The following is a 22,163-nucleotide window of genomic DNA, read 5'->3' as shown; positions in this document are numbered from 1 at the left end:
AGTTTAAGTAGTGCTTTTGAATACAAGTTTTCTGAGTGTATGGGGGGGTGTGTTTGCTTGATTTTTTTCCATGTGGGTTCTTTAGCAAAATGTGTCTTTAATTTAAAAACAGTAACAGTACACAGAAAGCAAAATGACTGAGCTAAGGGTATTTAAATTGCTATAGACAGTAATAACAGCCTTTGTGCATTAAGTAAACACAAAGTTGTGTCAGTGGCACAGATAGATCGTGCCCGTCTCACTCAAACAGGCTTCAGCTGGCCTTGAAATGATGAGGTGTTTCACCTGCTAGCAGGATCTCTTGCTCTGTTGGCCAAACTGATTTGTAAGCTGGTGAGAAAGGTCTAGCTTTTGTGCTCCAATGGAAGTTGATCTTGTGAACTTCTTTTCCTGATGAAAGGGAAGACTATACTTGTTTACAGCTATCCTGTTTTTATCACCTGCTCCTGAATAGGCTAGCTAGATACTTACTGAAGGTAAGACTAAAATAACTATAGAAGGAGAAAGTAGTTATACGTACCAGCTTTGTATGGGACCTAAAATTGCTTCTGAAACTGGTATTTAAGAGCTTGTAAAAATTTTCCCTGGTGTGGCTCTGCACCTTAGATAGCAACCACGTGGTGTTCAAATGACAATTAGCTTAGTAATGATCTGTCATATTAAATATAAATAAAGGGAAATAACACTCTTTTAGATTAAACAAATCTGCTTAAGAAGGGTGAGCTTGTACTTGGATCTGAGAGGGGGATATGTACTTCACAGAGTGTCCCAGCAGATGAGGGAGAGGGGCACTTTCACTTGATTCCTAGGGTCCTGTCCTTAAATTCTTGCCTCCCAATAACACTTTCTAAGGCTCTTAAAGCTACAGTGCATCCCCTGGGACAAAGCAGAGGTAACTGGCAGGTTTGTAAGAGAAGTTACTTGCCAGCTGAAGGCAACTGCTGCAAGCCTGTCATTCATGGAATGCGAAATAGATAGATGTCTACCAGCAGTTTGAAGTGCAAAGCAGGAACCACAAGGTTGCTAGCTTTCCTTACCCCGTCTGCATTTTTGTATCCTTAAAACTCTTCTTCCCCCTCCCACCTCATATCTGCTGTTTAACCAGGAGGCAGGGTTATTTCTAGTCCTTATGATCTCAGCAAATACTTGTACGTGCATGCTGAAGTAATGCTTTGCATTCCCTGTTTTACGTGGTACTCTCCCAGTCCATGGGATTAGGCACATTCTGGACCTGAAATGTATTGGTAAACTGGAGGAATATCCCAAAAGCTCTTTAGGTTTTGCTGCTTGAGTGTCTATTGACTAGAGTTATTTATTGTTTTCACTTGTAGAAGGTTACATCAGACCCATTTCTAAAAATAACAGACCACAAATAATTGTAAATTCACAGATAAATTAATTGAACTAATATTAACTAAAGATAATACAGAATTCTGCCTCCTAAGCATCCCTCAGGAGAAACATGGGTAAATAGTTAGGTTTTGCAGTGTGCCCTGAATATCAATTTAACACATGAAGGAAACAAATCAGAGTCCTGGAGAATAGGTGCTTCCTGCTTAGAGATGCACAAATCCACTTATTGCCTGAGTACAGGTGTTCTGATTTCTTGCAGAATGGCAAAGAAAAGTCCATTTCTGTGCCCTTTATGCAAAGCCCAGAAGTTATATTGTAAACCTGCATTTGATGCTTTTCTTAGCTATGTTGCAGTCTGAGTCCCTGTGTTGGCAAAATGATACACTGCGGTATGTTTTGTGTCAGGCACAACAAAGATTATGCTTGCTTTAATTTTCTGGATGGCTCTTTAAATTCTTTCAGCCAACAGAAATAATCCCAAATGGCCAAAATGACAGAGTCTGACAGACTTAGCCCTGAAAGTTACTGTCCCATATGTCTGCTCTGTCATGTTATTGCTCCTGGAGCAAAATCAACAGGAGGGAGGTAGTGCTTCCTCTGAAGCAGCTGAAATGCAAAGTATGAGGGCTTGCTCAAGTTGCCAGGGAAGGTGAACTTGCCTTCTGCCACTGGATGCTGACAAGAGAGATGCAAGTACCAACTCAGTCAGGACCAGAATAAAGATGGTAATCTCTGGCAAAGGGACAGAGTGAAGCACTGAAATAGCTTCTGTCCTTGCCTCCCTGGTGTAATTAGCTCACCTTCATTTTTCCTACTGAGGCTGTATAAATTGCAGCTTGCTGGCTGTGACTCCTTTGACACATCTCTCTCCAGCAGACTTTGGTCTTTGCTTCGTTACTTCATGAGCTTTACCAAATGCTTCATGTTTTCCCGTCTGCAAAATACCAGACTCTTCAAGCCCAAATGTGATGACCCCACATAATCAGGATTCCCGTGCCACTGTCACAGGGGAGCAGCTCCTTGCCTCCTGCATTTCAGAGGTGTTATTGCAGTTCCTGGGGAGTTACCACTTGAGTGAGCTTTAAACTCAGCCAGGTAGGCATAAGCAGAGCACTCAGTAAAACCTGCCTGGGAAGCAGGGTTGCTACATAGGTGGGGTTAGTCTGTGAAGCACTGCCTGGTGCCTTTGCTGGGTTCTCTACTTGCATCGGTTGGACAACAGTGTAGTCCTATGCTGCTTGTCAAGCCTGCCTGGAGGATACCTCCCCTGCTTATTGTCATCACATCTGTAGCAACTGCTGCATTTGCTCACATGGAAGAATGATGTTCAGAAAGTAATTATGCATTCCTTGCTACTTTTAGTGTTGAAGTTGAGGGTTTGGGTTTTTTTTGTCTCCTTTTGGAAAATTAGTCACTCATCTGTGTTTGCTCTTTATTTCATGTCCCAGTGCCATCAGTTTTAATCTAGTTGAGGGAGATGGTGGCGGGGAGAGGGGGTAGGCAAGCTGGCTTCTCGGTCAGTCCTCTGGGAGGGGGGAAGGAGGAGCAGCAGCAAGAACGGCATGGTCCACAGGATGACGGACTTGCTTATATAAAACAGTAAGCATGCCTCCCAAATGCAACTTCAGTTGTTGGGTGACTGGAAAGTGAACCTGTTATGAATTTGATCACTTTGGCTGGAGAAGGGGAAAATTTCAGACCCATCTTTGTAATTCTCCAGAGGAGATGGCAGTGATTTATTTCTGTAGTCGATTAGATGAGAGGATTCAGTTTCCTGTGTTATTTGAGGCTGGTCTGAATCCCTAGACCAGACGTCTCAGGGTAGTGGTGTGGATAGCTGCCTCTTATATTGTATATGGTGTGGGAGAGCCCCAGAGGACCAGGTCATGGACAGTAGTGCCCGTGGGAGCTGCTCCCTGCCATCTCTTCTGCTGCTGATGTTCTCAGCTGTGTAAATAAATGCCTGTGAGAAATGAAGTAGTGTCTGGGCACCCCATCCCCCTGTGTGTGAACTCTACACTGAGCAAAATGATTCCTTGATGATGGCAACTATTGTATACAGACTGACAAAGTCCCATGTAACCACGTGGCCAACAGCCTGTCCTTAGAGGCACATGTCTCCTTGGATGGGGGGTTGGATTCTGAACTTGGACCCTCCATATCATGAGTGGGCCATTTACTTCCTATCCCCACTCGTTGGCACCCATCCTTAATTTAGTTTGCATCTAACAGCCTAAAATGTTCCATTCAACCAAAAATTTTCAGTGTTAGAAAGAGACGTTTAAACATTTTTATTTTAGTTCTGTTGAAGAGAAAGCAAGGCTTTTGTTTGTTTTTGTTTCAAGTTTTTTTCGGATTGGCAGTGAATCAAAGAATTGACTGTTCACCCATTTGTAGATGTAATTTGCACAACTAGTTTCATACTGTGCAGGAGTGGCTTGCTTTCATGATTATCAACTAAATTTGTACAGTGAAGTGAAAATGCAGAAGGGCTTTGCTTGTGTTTCAAAACACCACCTTTCAGGTAAGGGCTTGAAACCTGTAGGAACCACAAAGCAGCATTGGAGCAAGGAGGTTGAGAGGCAATTTTACTTCCTTTGAACAGTAATAAAATGCAGCCTTGTTTCTTCCACTTCCCACTCATCCTTATGCTTTGGGGCCATGTGTTCTTTGCCAGCCCTCTGAAAACACATGCCTGTGCAGCTGTAAGTCAGACCTTTTTCACTGATACACCTACCTCTGCAACTCTATTACAAGGAGTTCAACTTTAAAGGAAAAGGAAAAAAAAAAAAGTGTTTTCTATTTAATAGGCATTTTGGTGGAATAGCTTCCACATTACCTGACTTCTAAGATAATGTGGGCACCTTATGTCTTAGTTCCTTGGGAATTTTATCACATGTGTTTTTTATTATATAATAACTGTGAAAGCTTTTATTCAGCTGGAAGAAACTACCTTGTTTACTCCTGGACAGTAACAACACAACTGATATTTTCAAATACGTGTCTAGAAAAGATCTCTGTTTCAATCTATAACAGAAGAAAACATCATTTTCAGGCTATCACATGGGCTAACAGTAGGATATTTGTTTTTCTGCTGTGTGCTCACCAGGACAGCTTTGAGGGAGAACTGGTCTCAGAAGAGTTTGTTGGAAGAGGATTGAAGGCAACTCGTCACTGTGTTCTTGCTCTGCAGCAGGGCTTCTGCATGACACAAGAACAGTACAAGTCTGTGGTTAATCACTTACAACTCGGAGAGATGGCAAAATTCATGTAGTCTGCAGTCTCAGCTCTGCCTAGTCTTTGGAGACTGATGCTTTTGTACTAAGATTATCTTACTGCATACTTCCCAGTGTCTTTCCCTGTACTTCTTTTCACAGTATCATTTGTCTTTATTCTAGTCCACATCTGATCATCTCCTAGACTGAAGGACTTTCCCTAGGTCTTGTTACCCATATCCAATGAAATAACTCTATTGGATAGTAAATTCTACACTGGCTTTGCACTAAACAGTAGTTCTTTAGGTTTTTTGTTTTGTTTTGTTTTTATCAGGACTAACAGAGGCAATTCAGGCGATTTCCTCTGAATGATGCGCATGTAGCCCTGGCCAAGAAGTATTTTAAGCAAAACAAACAAAACAGTCCTTAAAGTTGGTGGGTTTGAGAGTGGGAGGGAAATTAAGAGCATCAACTTTTTAGCCGAAGTAGAACTCAAAATTTTTTTTTCCTGTCTCCTTGGGAAAGACACAGAGAAAAGGATTTACATGCTGCCAGAAAATCAGGCAGAATTTGTTGAAAGCTTTCTCAAAGTGATGTATCCATGGGAAAGGATTTTGTTGTGGAGGAGGGTTTGGTTTTTTCCTTCAGACAATGCTTTTCTGTCAGGGTGCCAGGCTGCCTTGCCCTGATGACTTCCACCAGCGAGCAATGGCAGCTCTAGGGAGAGACCGTGTAAAGGGAGTGAGGAGAGGAAGGACAGGTACGGGTGCAAGGTCCTGCAGTTTGCCTGGGTGCCAAAGGGACGTGGGCCCTGCTCTGTGCAGAGGACTGGATGGAGGAGGACATGCCGTGGGGGAATGGCATGAAAGACCCTGTCCTGTCCAAAATGCTGGCAAACTGTGAACCCGCAGGAAGCAGCGTGGGCTGGGGAGGGTGGTCTTGTTAAAATCTGTACTGCACAGGGTCTTTCTTGAAACTGCTACACAAAAGCCTAGCATGGGAGAAGTGAACTTTGAGAGCGCAGGTGGAAGGCTGGGGAAATCTTACTATGTGGATCTGAGATGCTTGCAGAGGCAGGTCCTGTATTGAAGCTGTAGGAAAAAATCTCAATCTAGGAACCTCCCCAGGAGTTTTCATTTTAGAAGTGGTAGCTAAACTGTCCTTGGGTCAGGCTGGCTTAGATCACAGTGGTTGGACTGTCTCGCAGTGGACTTGCAAACACACCATGTGGTACAGTATCAGCCTGTAGAGATCCAAGCTGTGCCTCCTCTATAGGTAAACAGGGACTCCTGTTGGTAGAGTTTGCATAGTGACGAGGTGGAGGTATACAGCTGATACTGGTGCTTCCTAACTGGTGTTGCCGTGTTTTTTAGATGTTTCTACTAAGATTTATTCACCACTGTGTATACTTAGGTTGGGGGCTATCTTTCAAAAATCCAGATTCTGTGCCTACAAACTTAGATCTGTACTAAAAAGGACATGACTTTTACTGTACTCTGCATAGGGTGCTACAGTGCTGGTAAAGCAAAGCATAGAGCCATTTTTGTACGTGCTTTCTCCTGTGTGGGTCTGTTAACTGGTCAGACTCTAGGTGAGCACCACAGGAAACTTTTGTCTAGGGAGTGTATCTTTCAAAGGGAGGGGCTACCAGATACCTAGGAAGTCCTCATTTGCTGCATTCATATGCTTTTCTGGTTGTGTGTGGTTTTTTTTTTTTTTTTTTTAGGACTTAAATCCTGTCATTGACACAACTGAATGTTTTAGCCAGAAGAGTTTAGTTCACTCAGTGAATTGGCATAAGTGCTAATGGCAAAAAAGCATTTGTTCCATGCCTATGTCTGAGATCTGGGATACAGCTATACTGGCAAAACTTCTCTAGTGCAGATCAGGCTTTAGCTTTCTTCCTTTTCCAGTTTTAAAATACTCTGGAGCTCTTGAATCTCTCTCTACTTCAGTTTATTACTGCTTTACAACATGATCCCCTTTAAAAGTATCAGTATTTGGAAAAATAAGTCCCAGGACAGCCTGCATAAAATCAAGCGTGTGGTGAGGAGAGCTATGCAGATAGGAGAGAATGCATCAGATGGGAAAGGTTCCACTCGAGGAAGTGGAGTGCCTATACATCTGTATCCCATTCTGCTGCTGAATCGCATTGAACATACACAAAGACAGTAATTTCTTTGAAGAACTGGGATGCCAGATAGCATGTCTGTGTGGCGTGGTGGAAGCCAGAGTTTGGGATTTCCGAGCTGTCTGAGCAAGCCGGCAGGTTCACCTGCCTTGTCACGGGCTGCTGCGGTGAAGATGGGAGGGAGGTGACTTGGGGCTCGTCTGGGAAGGGCTTGTGCGCGGTCAGGATGGGCATCTCAGCACTGTGTTTTGGGAGACAATGACTGTCTCTGCGGTCAGCTGGCATCACAGCTTGCTGAATAATTCCTGGAAACATTTGGTCTTGGGTGTATATTTAGGGGTATAACAATTTAAAGGAAGCTCGTAGCAGCAGGACAGTGTTAAAATGCATCCAAACAGAGAAACAAGCTTTCTGGATCTGTCAGGTCTCCTGTTGCAGGCTCTGTGATTACTAAATAAGGTCTTAAGCTCTCTAACACTTTGTGAACTCATTTTCATTTCTGATAGGAAAATAACAGACTGTCACACACAGCTTTTTTCCTTTGCATAATTCTGATGAATTTGACACTTGACATACAACACAGATGACTGCTAACGGCTTCTTAAAATTTAAGCAGATGATTCAGAATTAATTATGAAAACCGGCCTTATTGTTGTCCCAGAATTCAGTACACACAGCAATTGTCCAACAAGGTTATTCTGCTTCAAGTGATCCCCCAAACTTCTCATTTTGTTAAAGCCACTAAAGAATCTTAAATGATAAACCTAAGAAACCATTTCCAAACAAAATTTCAAAGGTCTTTTTACTGTTGTTGATTTTTTTTTTTCCCTCTTGAGAATCTGTCAATGTTGGCTTTCTAAGATCTTGTTTTAAAACAACTTTGTGATTAGGAACGCCTTCATCACTGCAGAGAAGTTTAGATACTACTTTATCCTAGGGGTGCTTATAGGCAGCAATTCAACTCTTTGTTTCCTGAGTAAGAAAAAAAGTATGCCGTTTCAAAAGAGGGTTGAGCAAAGCTATCTTTTAGATTTAGATTATAATACTAACATAAAGAAGCAATAATTCTAGCTACTGTTTTCTCCTTAAGTTGTATGCTGAGAAAATGAAATTTGTCTTTTTATATGATAAGAACATTTCTTTGTAAACTTGGTGTATACTTGCAATATCTTTCAAAATATTTCACTAGGACTTTTAAAAAGGGCATTTGACAGTACTTACATATGACAACATGTAGTATTAATTTGGTGGTGAAGAGAAACATTAAATGGTCTGTATCTAATTGCCCAAAACTGCAGGAGGCAAATCTTCAGAAGGCATATCAGTACTCTGAACAGCTTTAGGAGAGTTGAGAAACCTCTGGTGGATTCTCAGCAATTGTAGGTTGTCTATGGCCCCTGTAGTTTCTGAGAGAGATAAAGATTATAAGATGTGCTTTCACATAATAACATAGTAAAAAACAGGAGTAAAGGTCAGAGGCAAATGGTTAATGTACTGATCTTCAGAGGCTGGAAGGGGCCTGGAAAAAGCAAAGGTAAGCTATTGCTTCTGTATGGTCTGGCTTGTTTGTTATGTATGGGAGCAGCATTGTGCTTAGCACTGTTGGAAATGCCGAATTCCTTTCCCTAAATTGCTCACAGTCCAACTCTCACATTGGGAAGTTGGAGGATTTAACTATGGACTATAGTATGAGAAACTATTTTTCTACCAGGAGACTGGAAAAGACCAAATTATAATTTTGAAGCCCTCTGCTAAAATACCTTTTTCAGTTTTACCCTTTGAAGCTGCTGAAATTTATGGAAAAAGGCTTTTAACATTTTAACATCAATATACTGTTGACAAAGAATGAGAAATACAGTATAGGGTCTCTCATTGTATACCTTCATGTCGGTACATATGTATAGATTGCATTGTATTTGTGCCTATCATTTCTATGTTTTCTATTTTAAGAAGCCAGTATTGAAAACTATGTTTCTTTAGTGTTAAAAATGAGTTTTTGCTCTTTGAAGCCGAAGAATATTTTAATGTTAATTCTTCTGGAAGGAAGCAGTGAACAGATTTAGGCAAGTCTCCACATCTGTATAGTCCCTATTTCGTTTTCTGATTTCAGTTTTTCCCACTTTTAGCCACTAAGTGATGACATTACATTCCGGGCTTCTTTTACCTCTTTGTTTCTTGATACACAGTCTTTAGGATGTAGTTAGGTCATATATACCAAACATTCCTCCAGTAGTCCCAAGGTTTAGATGCTTTCTCAAAAAGATATGGATCTAGCTACAGGTAGTTATATACACATATATAAAGAGGGTGCTTTCTCTTATCAGTTGACCTGAGAATCTGAGGCTTTAAGTAAGCCTGAGGAGAAATAGCCACATCACTAGCTGATGACGCCAATTTTGTATGGCCTGTCATAGCACCTTTGTGATATTATATGTAGCATAGAAAATGCTAAAGAACACCACCAGGCTCAATCCATTGCAGAATGTAGGGACTGACTAAGTACATAAGTCCTGTGGCACGTGGGCTCCATCTTCAATACTTGAAAATTAAAGTCCTGAAGATCACGCTGTGGTTTCTTTGGAGCATGCACTTTAAACAAACAAACAAAATAAAGAAACAACCACCAAAACCCCAAAACAAAAACCACCACGGCAAAATGAACCAGGAGAGTGGGAGTTTGTGAACAGGCAGTGGTATCTCGTGTAAGGGAGCCAGTGGAGCCGCGTCCTGTCTGATGCGGCTGGGAGCTACGGTAACTTTATGCTCGCTTGTTTGTATGACTAGGGTATGCCGCCTACATAAAAGCATACTTGGTCAATCTAAAAGGGCACACAAATAAACTTTTGCCTGCCTGGCACTCCCAGGTGGTGACGCGATGGTGGGGACCGGGTGGTGGCAGGAGGCGGTCGGCATGCTGCGTGCGTATACCCTCAGGTTAGGGAGGTCTGTCACCACTGTGACTGCCCCTGCTCCCGCCGTGGGAAATCTCTGCCCCGGTGCCGGGGGGTGGCCGGGCTGGGGCTGACCTCATCACTGGCCTTGGCTTGTTTTGCCTTGCTGGGGGCTGCGGGGCAGGTCTGGCTGGCCACCTAGGCCACGCTGGACCCAGGTACTCCCAGGGATGGGAGGAATCTGCCCTCCTGCAGTGGCATTAGTCCCTGAGGGTTGGGGGGGTGGGTATTGGTGCTCCGGTAAGACTTTCAGCCCCTGTGAACAGGGCGGGAGCCCTGTTGCGGCTGCTGTCAGAGCAGGGGAAGCTCCAGCGCCTGCTGCTCCTGCTGCAGCCTGCCCGGCTGCCGGTGTTCCTCTCTCCGCTTCTGAGGTACAGGCCCTGCTTAGCAGGGGGATCGCTGAGCCCTCAGCATCTGGTTAGCGACTTGCTATGTCAGGAAAAGCTGTTGGAACAGAAGAAACCGAATGTGGTTGCCAGCATCTAAAGAAATCAAATATACTATTTTTACTTGGAAGCTCTAGCTGTAGGTGTTTAACTCTGGGTTTTGGGGCTAAAAAGTTTTGACACCGTTAGCTGCAGTTCCGAGGCTTGCTGTTGCTTGACCTCTACTGCAACATGTATTATCCTTTCTGATAATTCAAATGGATTGCTTCAGACCCAGGCACACAATCACAGTATTTTCCTTCTGCAAATAATTTATTCCACTTTCTTTGTTTTCTCTGTTTCTGATAATGAGAATTTTTTTTTTTTTTATTAGGAAGCATTAGGAGCTCATTTAGGCCATGCAGCTAACTTTGTCCTAAAATCTTAGAATCTGTTGTGTTAGAAATAACATTTTATTAAGATTACATCTATATATTTTTTTCCTTTTGATTACTCCAGTATGACCTGATTTGACCATAATATTGACTGTCAGTACTTTCAATTCACTAGACAGTATGCAGCACTGCATGAAAGAAAACCTCATAGACATAACCATTTATTCATCAATTAATCTAAATCCAAACTTTAATTTGAAAAAAGCTGTAACAAACAGCATGGGAACTTTCAGAAAATATGTGATTTGAGGTAGTGCTGTAGGAGGGAAAAATACTCAAATGTACTGAAGTCCTTGCTTCTCTATTATTTTTGGCTAGCAGTGGTAAAAATGCTACAGACCTTTAAATGCCTTGAAGGTTTCTCATATATCTCAGTTGGAGATGAGGTATAACTTGGAAAAGAAGTGCAGAAGGACACTGAAGAAAGAAGCAAAACAAAACAAAACCAACCCTGACAAAAAAAGGAACCCAAACAACACAACCCACCCCCTCTACCCCCCCCCCCCCCCCCCCCCCCCCCAAAACAAAACTACAACAAACCAACCCCCAAAATAAAATTTGACTACTTCTAATAACCCTCAAATATGGTACAGGATCATTAGATTAACCTTTTGTTATGATGAAAAGCATTGCTGTAAGATGTGTTTCAGATGTATTTAATGGGATCAGCAGGTTTATGCTCCTTATTACATTGAAATGGATAAAGATTTTAATTTAGATAAATGGGTACGTGACATGGTCTGTCTTTTTTTTTTTTTTTAATATATCTGCTGCTTTTATGTTGGCTTCTGACTTCTGTGATGATTAACAGATAATTACGTTTCCTGTAGTGAGCAGTGTAGAAGTTAGATGGCAAGAAGGAAGTATGTTCTTTGTGCAGATGTTGCTTCTGCAGCAACACCCAGGGAAAATGATGGAGCTGGTGTTTATGTGGATAATGCATGATGAAAGCAGCTGCCTCTGCCCAACACAGTGAGCTTGGCTGCCTTTTTTACTGGTTTGCCTTCGCCCAGTTTGGAGGACTGTGGCAAAGTGTGCCTCTTCAGGCTGAAGAAATAGATGAGTCGGTTTAAACGCTAGAGATTGTTACTCAGAAGTTGATATCTATGCCAAAACTATTTTGGCAAGGTCCCTATTGGATGCTGAATTGGGGCAATGTGGATCAAGCAAGTGTGCTGGCACCCTCATGCCTCCCTGAACCGATTTCTCTCTTCTGCACCAGGGCACCTCCTTACCCCCTTGGCATTGCATGCCCAGGATCCCACGCGCCCCGTGACGCCCAGCAGCTGGTGCCAAGCAAGGTGGTGGGGTCCCTTCTGTTCTTTCATGACTGCAAAGGTACCAGGAGATCTTGGGTGAATGACTGACTTAAGTGTCTCTGTATCTAAAATGGGCATTTCAGTACTTGTGATTCATAAGTATATTGAGAACTGTTAGCTGTGTGGATAGTCCTGGAATTGAAGAATTGAAGTAAGGAATAAAATGCACTTAAGATAGAAAGTATCTAGTTCAAATAATCTGTTACAGTTTACAATTGTTCTTCCTTTGGTCTGACTGTGGGCTAGTTTAATCAGAGCCATTTAATTTCATCAAAGGTTGCTCAGATGCTGTGGTGCAGAGTGCCACTAATGATACCCAGAAAGTCATGCTGCAGAGCAACTCTGAAATAATGATGCTCAGTATTTACAGATGTTATCACGGGCAGATGCTTGCACATTGCTTGAGGTAACCTTGTAAAGACAAGTGATTATTACAAGTTTGGGTCTCTGAAACAAACCTGCGGTGAATAGCTGGAGCCTCAGGGGACTGCTCTTAGCAGCGCCGTATTCAGAGAAGGAGCAGATCTTCCTGCCTTTTTTCTCTCATCCCCTCCTGGTGGGATAACAAAATGCAACGAAAAGGGGTTTTGTTCATCAGACGTATCAGGTGTTTTGAACACAAAGCAATTATTTCTCAGTCCTTTTTCCCCAGAGATTTCCTTTCAGCTAGAAAAATAGATACACACCAGCTAGGTCTCCTTGCCCTCTGCCACTGACAGTATCACACATGTTTTTCCCTGTCTGGCTGAACACTTGCCAGACCAAGGCTTAAGGTGTGCTAGTCTTAATAGGCTTTAAGGAAAAAACTGTTTGATTGTTTCTTAATAATGCAATTTTTTTTTAGCTTAATGTAATTAAAAATCTGCTGCTGCTGTGAGGGTTGTTACAGAGGATCCAGAAGGAGGATATTGACCAGTCTTCAAAGTACAAGAAGTTGGTGTCTTGGTGACTCTTCTTTTGTTGACAAGTAATACTAGAGAAGAGGTACTTGTGACCTTTTATTCAGCTGTTGTGAGTGTGCTTTCTTGAGTTTTTGTGTGGGTAAAGAAGTATGCCTTGGAAGGAAGCTTGGCTGCGTCATTAATGGTATTGTGCTAATGAAAATCTGCAGTATAGTTTAGTTGTTGAGACATCAGTTTAGGAAATCAGTAGCAGAGGGCTCTTAATCTGCTTGATTCCATGGCACGACAAAGTTATTTTCCAGTCTGAAGCTGAAGTATTTGATTTTTTGACTGCAACTGTATGTGCCCCTTTCATCTTATAAGAATAATAATAGCAACAGTTATTTCTTCAGGCCTTTTCAGCTGCATGTGTTGGCTGCATTGCAGGTTGATAATAAAAATGGTGTTATAAATTGCAATGACTTGCATATGGAAATAGGTCTTTTTAATATTCTCAGTTTGCCATATATGATGATTACTGAACTTGCACTTTAAAAGCAGTTATATAAAACCAGAAATAGGTGTGTCACAGGAAAGGCAATTGTCTTTGAAAAGTTTTCATAAGCTGTGCTATTGAGTATTTATATGTGTGGCCTCAGAGCAGGTCAACTAAAAAGTATCTGCCTTTAAGAATGTCACAAGTGTTGCTTGGGACCCCTGGGAGAAGCAATATTTGGATCATTTATCTATCAAAAAAAGACCAGTGAGCACAGGAACTGTCTTCTGACTATCGTCAGAATAGTAAAAATGTCAGTCTGTGCAATTCTTGCAGTTTCAAGACTTTGCTTTTCATTTAAGAGTCTACTGCCCTTTAAGACCATTTAACCAGAGCATTAAAGGCACGTTCAAATTCTGTGTCCTGTTCAGTCAGGATATTTTTATTCCTATAGGTATGCTACAGATGCTTGAGAATTAACAGTTCAGTTGGAAGGTGGTGAGAAATCCAAATGCCTCCTCCTGGGACCTAGTTTTGTGTGGTTAAAAATTATGTTTTACCAAGTATAAAGAAGCTTCTAGTGCTATTGCTATAGTCATATATAAGAGAGTTGTTTAAAAAGACAACAAAGACTGCCTATATTCATTAACTTTAGCCAAAAGGCATAGAATCAACTGTTTGCTTTTCCTAGAGCTCTGTTTTCTACCAGAGAAAAGCTCATAAAGATCTCCTATTCTCCATGAAACAGGACAAAGAACCTCATGTACCAATTTCTTGAGAAAGCCTTTCAACATCTAGTTGGCTTCCTGCATATCTTTAAAGGACATTTCATCTTAGTTAAATATTTAAAACAATTGCGAATCAACCTTAGGAAATAACTTAAGCATCTAAAATTGTAGTGATTTAAAAGAATTAAGTATCATTTAATAGTATTTCCCTCTTCTGATATATTGCAAATGCTGCATCAAAGACTACATTTATCTGTTAAACTACATATTCAATACCTAGGCTTAATGGTGCCCCTGCTCCTCCAGGCACTACTGCAATTTTCCAACCTATACATATGGAGTTAATGAAATAAACATTCTCTATAGAGGAGTTGTAGCCCTTCATTCAGTACATAGAATTATGATAGTAGTAATAATAATGAGTGGCAATGGAAAAATTCACATACATATAGATGTAATTATCCAGATTTTCTGTGTTTGGACATCTGGATTGACACTTTAATTGGTTGGTGTTTTTTATTAACCTTTCAGATGTTTGATAATATGAGCAACAGAGTGTCTGTGGTCAGGGAGAGAAGTTGACTATTTCCCCCCCACACACACTTCCTTGTGTACTAGAAACACAGAAACTAGTGAAATTAAAGACAAGTTTTTGCCTTTTGTTTTAGCTGCAAAGCTATGTAAAAAAGGATGACTTAGTACTTCAGGAGAGGTAGATGAAGTACTTTCCTTTTGCTCTAATGGAAACAGTGTCCTGAAGGCAAGCCGAGCTCAGTCTGCAGTTTTGTACAGCTTTCAGGGTATCTTTCTGGGCAATTTGACCAAATGCTCCCATTTGGCTGTCTTTCCCCATCCATACCAGCAGCGAATTGGTTACATTTCCCCTGCCAATCTCTGTACAGTCTGCAAGTAGTCTGAGCAACAAGCACTTTCCATTAGTTCTGCAGCAGAGAACCCAGCAGCAAATCATTCCTGATGCATGTCCCGGGTAGGAGATTTGCTTTTCAGGTCCAGTGCTTCTGATCTGTAATGTAGAAACCCAGATTAAGTGCACTGAAAGGTTACAGATAGCCTTGTTAGCTCTCACTTGAACTTCTTGAGGACTTCTTTTGATGGAGAAAGTACAATGCAGGCCTTATACGTGTAAGGGGGAATACTGAAAACATTGAGTGATTTATTAAGTCTGGAGAACAAGGTGGAGATATAATGGGTATCTAGGATGCTGAAAAGCCCTTTGAGACAAGGATCTTACCATTAAGAATGACTTACTGTTTAGTGGTACTTTGCATTTAAGTTTTTTATCTTGAAGCAATTATGATTTCAACCAGGTGTTGAACTGTAAATAAGTTTTCGAAGGTGTAAGCACTTTGCTTCCCAGTCATCTGTTCAGGCACTTAGAAAATGCCTGCTCTCCTAAAGCACCAGTGCTTAGCAGTCTTGGTGGATGTGCTTGGTGAATTGAAATAAAATGCTGTTAATTGATCCATTACAATCTCCCTGCCAAGAGTTGTCTCCTCCGAGGAAAGGCCGTCTAAGTTTAGGTGCTTTAAACTTCTTAGAACGTGGATTCAGACATGGCAAACCAAAATGTTCATCCTACCTTGTATAAGGCTGCAGTAGTTTTCTCTAGTTGCTAGTGCAACAAGAGAACAGAGTATAAATAACTTTTCTCCAAGTAAAGCCAATGGAAAAGTTTTTGACTAAGTACTCCTTGATGTGTTTAAGGATAATAAGACAGAAGGAGGCCCTTGGGTTTTCTTGTACCTAAAGCAGAGGTACGGGTTGAAGGTCTCTTACATAAAAATATATAACTTGAGGATGTATCCATGAGGAATAATTTTTGTAAGATTTCTCTCCAAGTCTTATTTTATCTAGTAAGAAAATTAATTTTCCAGAAACAAGAGTGTGGCTGAAAATAACTGTGCTTTGAAGTTAACTTGGTGCTTAACTTGAAAGTCTATCCTTTTTCCATTTCAGATGGCTGATGCTAAACTGTGACACATGTTTGATTTCAGTGCTTTTGACAAGAGGTATTGTTTGAAGCAGTGGAATCAGAAAAGAGCTTTTCTGCCAAGGATGGCAGATGACGCAGCACCAGATGAGGCATCACCAGCATTGTTCTGGGGCTGGTTGTTCATGCCACATGCTTGTATGTGGGCAACAAAGGGATCTGGCATTATCCTTGGTGCACTTGGCACCTTAGCAAGCAAACTACACCTATGAAGTTCAGGAAAGAAAATTGGAACAATCTGTGTAGTTGGTAGGTTGTCTTAAAGCACATTTAATGTTGACAGCTTCCTCTCTTAGGCTGAACTTGGCCTCCATGTTTTACATTGTGTAAGCTTGTCTTTCTTGGTGGAAGTTGGATGAAGGATTAAAAGTAACAGAAAGCACTTTTTTTTTTTTCTGCCAGAGAAAGCTATCCCTAGGCTTAAGCTCCTGATAGTGGAAAAAAGGCTACAGTTAATATTTTTCTAACACAGTGGTACATTGCTCGAGTGTATGGAGAAAATAAAACCTATCTGTGTCTGTCTTTGTACTAATGACACTAAATACAATGGACTTGGGGTCTGAGAAAGTCAGTGACCACTCTGTGTTCCCTCTGGGAAATTCTCTTTTAAAAGCTTGAGAGAAATGGCTCTAGCAGCCACCCATGTTTTAAATCCCAAAGGGGCAAGCTTCAGCTGGCACCCTGTCTCCTTGTCTGCACTGGTCAAAAGGATTAAACCTAATCACTCAGGGAGTGGGTGGGAATGACAGCTGCCTTGTGCACCTCTAGCATGGCTAGAGGTGGTGTATGTCCTCCCATTGCTTCTTCATCCGTGAACTGTGGCTGGAAAGCCCCATGGGGAAGCTCAGAGAAGCTTTTCTCACAGGATGGCTTTCTGCTGTGTTCAAAATTTAAAAAGTACTATGCTGGAGCATTAGAGAGCAAGCTGGAAGTAAATTAAGACAAAATTAAGACAAATCAATTAGCTACAAGTGCTATTCAGAGAGTGTTTTGAATTGAAATAAGCACCTAAGATCATGGAGTATTCTGTCAACTTCCTGAACATAAGGGTGGAAAATGGAGGAAGTCCATTTTAGTACACATGTTAAGCCACACTAATTAGAGCTAACTGATGAGTTCCTTCTGTTGGGAAATTTTGAGTCTGTACTCTCAAAACAAGAGCAGCTCTTTAGAGGTCTAATTCTCTAGCATGTCATGTATACGTTCCCCTTATGACTGCGTAAGATTTCAGTATCCACGTGTTACACCCCACATTGGGAGTGTGTGGGGAAAAATAATGCTTTAGAACACAAATGGTGGAATTTATTTGACTAAGTGCAGCCTCTAATCCTGAAATGTCACCCTACACAGAGAAACAAGCATCTCTAGGGCATTTTTATTCTCATTATGAAGTAGATGTTTCTACTGAGTCAGATGAATTATGCCCGAGGGTGCTTATTTCTCCCCACTGGTTATAAAGGGAGCCTAGGAAGACTAATTCAGATATAGAAATCTGCAGTATGGACCTCTAGAGCTAGAGGAAACAAATCCTGCCCAAGATACCAATAATAGAAATTTGGCAGATAAATTCCCAAGCTGAATATTTATCATGTCTATAGTGGTGTTACACAGTGGTCCAAGAAGTTTGTAGAAGTGCTTAAAAACTATGGGGATGTCAGGGCTGCAATGATTCATCAATGAAGATAACCGACAGAGCAAGGGCATACAAGAAGTATTTTTCAGGATGTTTGCAGTAATGTTAATGTCAAGATCACTTTTCTCAGGAAGTTTATTCCATAGGGGTTTACCAGTTATCTTTACACCCTTGTAAAAGGGAACTTGGTGGAGAGGCAATAGGGAACTGAGGCCTCATCTCATTTCAGCCTGTCTGTGTAACGCTTTGCTTATAAGGTAGGCACTTTCCTGTAATTCTTTTGACCTTAAAGTTCTCCTTTTCTTTCTCTCTTCTGATTTGAAAATAGTATATTGTGCCACTTGGATTTTATCCTATTTGTAATAATCAGTTTCTCATAAATGGGAATATGGAAATCTCAGATGTGAGGTAATGACTCAATTTATGGAACTAAAGAACTTTTAGTGAGTCTACAACAATATAATTAAAATCTCAAAGAGTTTATATGTTTTTAAAACCTGCCATGGATGTTGGGATGTGTTGAGGGCCTGCGTCTAGTACTGCAAAGGCTGGCTATTTCCCTATATTAAACTATACAAGCATTTTTAATTTCAAGGACATGAAATTGCAAGCTGCTAAATATATATATATATATTTTTTTTTAACCTATATGTGTCTCTATAAAGACAATGAATTGTGACTGCCTTCTCATCTTGTGCAAAGAACAATAAGTCTTAGAAGGCAGAAGCTTTAAAGATTGGTAGTTTAATTAGAAAGTGCCCTAAATGAGAAATCTCATCAGTTTAATAAATTTCCTCTGGGATGAAAGAGGTTTCTCTCAAAGGAAATTGCCAGATGTGTGATTATTTAGGATCACTAGGGAGACCTTGGCATTTGAAGTCAGGGAACTCTTAACTGTGAAGTGTTTGTTCCTCACGATTTTGAATTGGGTGCCTATGTGCACACACTATATGTATGTATATAAAATTGAAGAATGTGTATATATGCATACATATATGTGTGTATATATGCACACACACACACACACACACACACAAACAAACAAACAAACAAAAGGAATAGGTATCTTTCCTAGTAGTGCTGGGGGGGCCATAGGCTGGTATCAGGAGATGTTTTTGTAGGGGGTAGTGAGGAAACAACATTGCTGGAAAGGGACATGTGGAGTGTCCAGAGATTGGACTCCTGCTTCCAGGCCTGGGCAGACTGAACAAAAATCACCCTTTGCAACCTCCCACACTGCTGGTGGGACTTCTGAGAGTTTATTGCATGCCATGTGCCCTGGCCAAAGCAAAATCTGGCAGGGATGGAGAGAGTGGTGAATCTCTCCTTCCAACAGCTGCTTTCTGGTCCTCTTGGACACCACGATGTGGTGTTCCCAGCTCACGTCGTCCAGCCTGCCCTGGGCCAGACAAGGTGCAGCGAGGAGGCAGCCGCTCCCTTTGCCCTGCTGCCAGCATCCCCCCTGCCCGCGCTTTCCCCAGGACAGCATTTCACATCGGGATGGCCTGATGAGGCAGGCTCGGAGCCATCCTCACCATGTGGATTTTGGTTACCTTGCTCTTCTCACACTGATGCCATTGGGAGTTATTTCAAATAACTCTCACGTCCTTCTTCCTAAGTGATACATGAATAACTTGGAGAAGCTCCTTTGGGCCATTATTTTAAAATGGCAGTTCTGAGTGATGGTGGTACAGGCTGCACTATGGAAAGGTGGTACGCAGCGTCTTTCATTTTCTTTATGAGCTAGCTCATCTAATATGCTTGTAGTTGCAACAAGCTTCGAGGGATTTTGCTGCTTAATCTGTATTTATTTGAAGTTGTGTAATTAAAAAAATCATAAAAAGTTATTTTTGGTAATGTATGCTGCTAGACTGGCTTCTTGGTAGTAGATCAGTTAGACTAATTTTCTTAAATCTGTTTAAAATATATGAAATCAAGCAGTATTTTATACAATTTTATTTCTCAGTTCAGCCAGAAATATTTTATAATTTCCTCTGCAGGAAACATTGAATTGACTGGTTTAAAGTTTCTTGCAGATTCAAGATTATTTTAACCATTTTACCAGTATAAGGGGGGATTGTTGAAGAGACATCTGCTTTGGAAAGGCTTATCAAATTTTCACCCCCTCATCATCTGATTAGTGCTGTCTTGTGCATTCAGTTGCACAATCTCAAAGTGCTGTCTGACAATTTACTGCAGTCTCCTGCTCATTCCTTTGACCTAGAGATAGGGCTGTAAATGTTACAACTACTATGCTACCAGGAGGCATTGTTTTAGTAGGAGAGAGAGAAATATTTCCTGTATCATAGCAGTTTCAGTAATGCTGGTAAGCAACAGACTTTTCTTAATTTTCAAGTAATACAAAGAATGTTTCTATCTGATTAGAGTCCCCAAGCTGCTGCTCCATATGTTTTCAACCTCCTGCATTGCAATGATAGCATTGTATATGGGGAGAGAAGAATTTTAGGAGTTACCCTGCAGTTATTTTGTATCTAGAAGGGATGAGGGGGCAGGGATTTCTAAGATTTGTGCACTCAGAAACATAGGAGGTTTCATATTTTACAGTATCTCTGCCTCCTTCGCCGTACCCGATTTCTGTCCCCTGATTTAGCCTTCTTCAAAATGGTTAATTCACTTGCAAATGCTCTCAGAGTTGACTGTCCTCAGGAGACAGCCTGTTTTTTATATAAATATATAAATATTGTATATCTAAAACCTCGTCATATTAATTTTGTATGAATTCCCTGTTGATTTTAAGAGTTACAGGATGATGAAGGTCCTCTCTGGACCTTCTTTTCCTTGGAGGACAGTCCAAACTTCTAGAATCCCATCTGGGATACTACAGTGCAGCATACACGATCAAGGATTTCTGTGATAATCATGTCAGTTCTGCAATAATGACATTGGTTCATTAATAGAATATCAGTTCTCCAAATATGTTATTCTCTCTAGTTTGAATCCTGTAAAAATCATTTGTACAAGAAAGCTGAGTAACATAATGCTGCGACCTGAAGCAGTAACAGCACAATAAATATTAATTACAAAAACACATTAAAAAATAAATATATAGCTAATTTTAGAGCAGCAATTAAATGACTTATTGCAGTAATTTTTGTTGAAAGTACTAAAGCATGGACAATTTCATTGATATAATGAATATAAGCTTGCATACAGCTAATGCTAAATGATGGAGAAAGGGAGATTATTAGAAAGACTTTGCGTGCGTATATATAAAGTGATCCTTAAGGACAAATCAAGAGAGAAGTTTGCTAAGCAAGCATGTTTTACTAGCTTGATGAATTTTTTTTAATTTGCTGAACTGCTGGTTTAGGCGATCCATTAGGTATCTAATGGAAATGTTTAAAATAACTATTTTAAAATGACATTTTCAGTAATAAGCCAAGTACAACTACAGTATGTAAAGCTGATAATAGAGTTCATGTAGTACACAGCAAATTGACTATGGCCACATTTTCTGTTTCTAGTGTACATTTGTTGAAGATTGAGAGTTCACATCCTGACTGCACAGGGTTGTAGTAACAGGACAAGATATACACGGGCCTGCTTGCAATATAGAAGTGCTAATTCTGTGTCTTAAAAAAACCCCAATCAGTTTAGAACTAGGATGAATTTTTACTAGGAAGGACTAGGAGTTTCTCCTAAGTACAATTTTGTTCTGGACTCCTCTCGTTGTTATCACAGGGTGGTTGGGGCAAGGAAGCAAGTGCAGGAAACCAAACTGCACCCCAACGCACGCTTACGTTTAGAGCAAGTCAGTGTGGTATTTCTAAGACTGAGCACACTAACACTGTTCAGAACCTGAACGAAAGAAAAGTGAAATAAGGCAGAACTTGCTCATTCTTTGAAAGATTTGCAAAAGCTCCTTAACAGAAGAAATTACATATTTTTTGTTTTGAACAAAGCATAAGGAAATGTGGGGGTTGTGACTGACAAGTTTCTGTCTTAGAAACGGTGGAAGTTATAACATTTTTCAAAAAAGATCTTGAAAGTCGAAATGGCTGAATCACAGTGCCTGTCTTTTCTATGGTATCCAGTTGGAGGTGCAGAATGAGGATATGTGGCTGTTCATAATACTTTTCAAAGGGGAATTAAGTGTTTTCACATAATGCTTTAAATATTTTTCTATCGCTGGGCATATTAAGGTGGCTATTTTGGAGGAAAAAAAAAAAAAAAGAAAAAAAGATTTTGAGGTCTCACCCGAATACAGAGACTGCTTTACTTGATAAAAATAACCATTATGTTTCTTCCTCAGAAACTCTATAATTTGAGCAGCTTGGCTCTGTATTCAGGTCACTGCAGTCTCAGCAAGCAGAGGTGCATAGAGGGAAACCTGCCCCATGACGGCCAGCCTCCCTGTCAATGATACTGTCGTGTATTTCTTCCCCAGACATATGTTCCTCAGTCCTTCATGGTCGTCAGACTCCAGTTCTCATATAGCATATAGTTTCTTATATAGTTTCTCATATAGTTTCTTCTGTGTTATATGAGGTGCGCTAAAGAGAAGCGTTTAGAAGAGCAGAGCAAACACGAACGATGCCTTCCTGTAGCCCTTTGGGGTAAAGGTATGATTCAGAAATGGGCAAGCTGCTTATGGCATTGCAGAG

General features: G+C 40.8%; 1 protein-coding gene across 6 annotated transcripts in view; it reads right to left on the bottom strand.

The window, feature by feature from the left end:
- The window catches only part of HTR1F (5-hydroxytryptamine receptor 1F), a 117,973-nt gene that overhangs the window by 8,649 nt on the left and 87,161 nt on the right, over nucleotides 1-22,163 (bottom strand). For 2 of the 6 annotated variants that reach the window (XM_042789013.1, XM_042789012.1), the window contains 3 exons: nucleotides 12,248-12,342; nucleotides 7,921-8,105; nucleotides 4,460-4,554 (listed from right to left, as the gene is read on the bottom strand). The gene's annotated coding sequence lies outside the window, so the exon portion shown is untranslated. Of the gene's footprint in view, nucleotides 1-4,459; nucleotides 4,555-7,920; nucleotides 8,106-8,863; nucleotides 9,179-10,810; nucleotides 10,859-12,247; nucleotides 12,360-22,163 lie in introns of those variants that run through there. The other 4 variants (XM_042789014.1, XM_042789016.1, XM_042789017.1 and 1 more) reach the window with 4 other exon arrangements.

The sequence above is a fragment of the Tyto alba genome, unplaced genomic scaffold (assembly GCF_018691265.1).
Source record: "Tyto alba isolate M040663 unplaced genomic scaffold, T.alba_DEE_v4.0 Super-Scaffold_14, whole genome shotgun sequence".
Classification (NCBI taxonomy): Eukaryota; Metazoa; Chordata; class Aves; order Strigiformes; family Tytonidae; genus Tyto; species Tyto alba.
The sequence above is the reverse complement of the archived record's forward strand: the minus strand, read 5'-3'. Positions and strand labels throughout refer to the sequence as shown.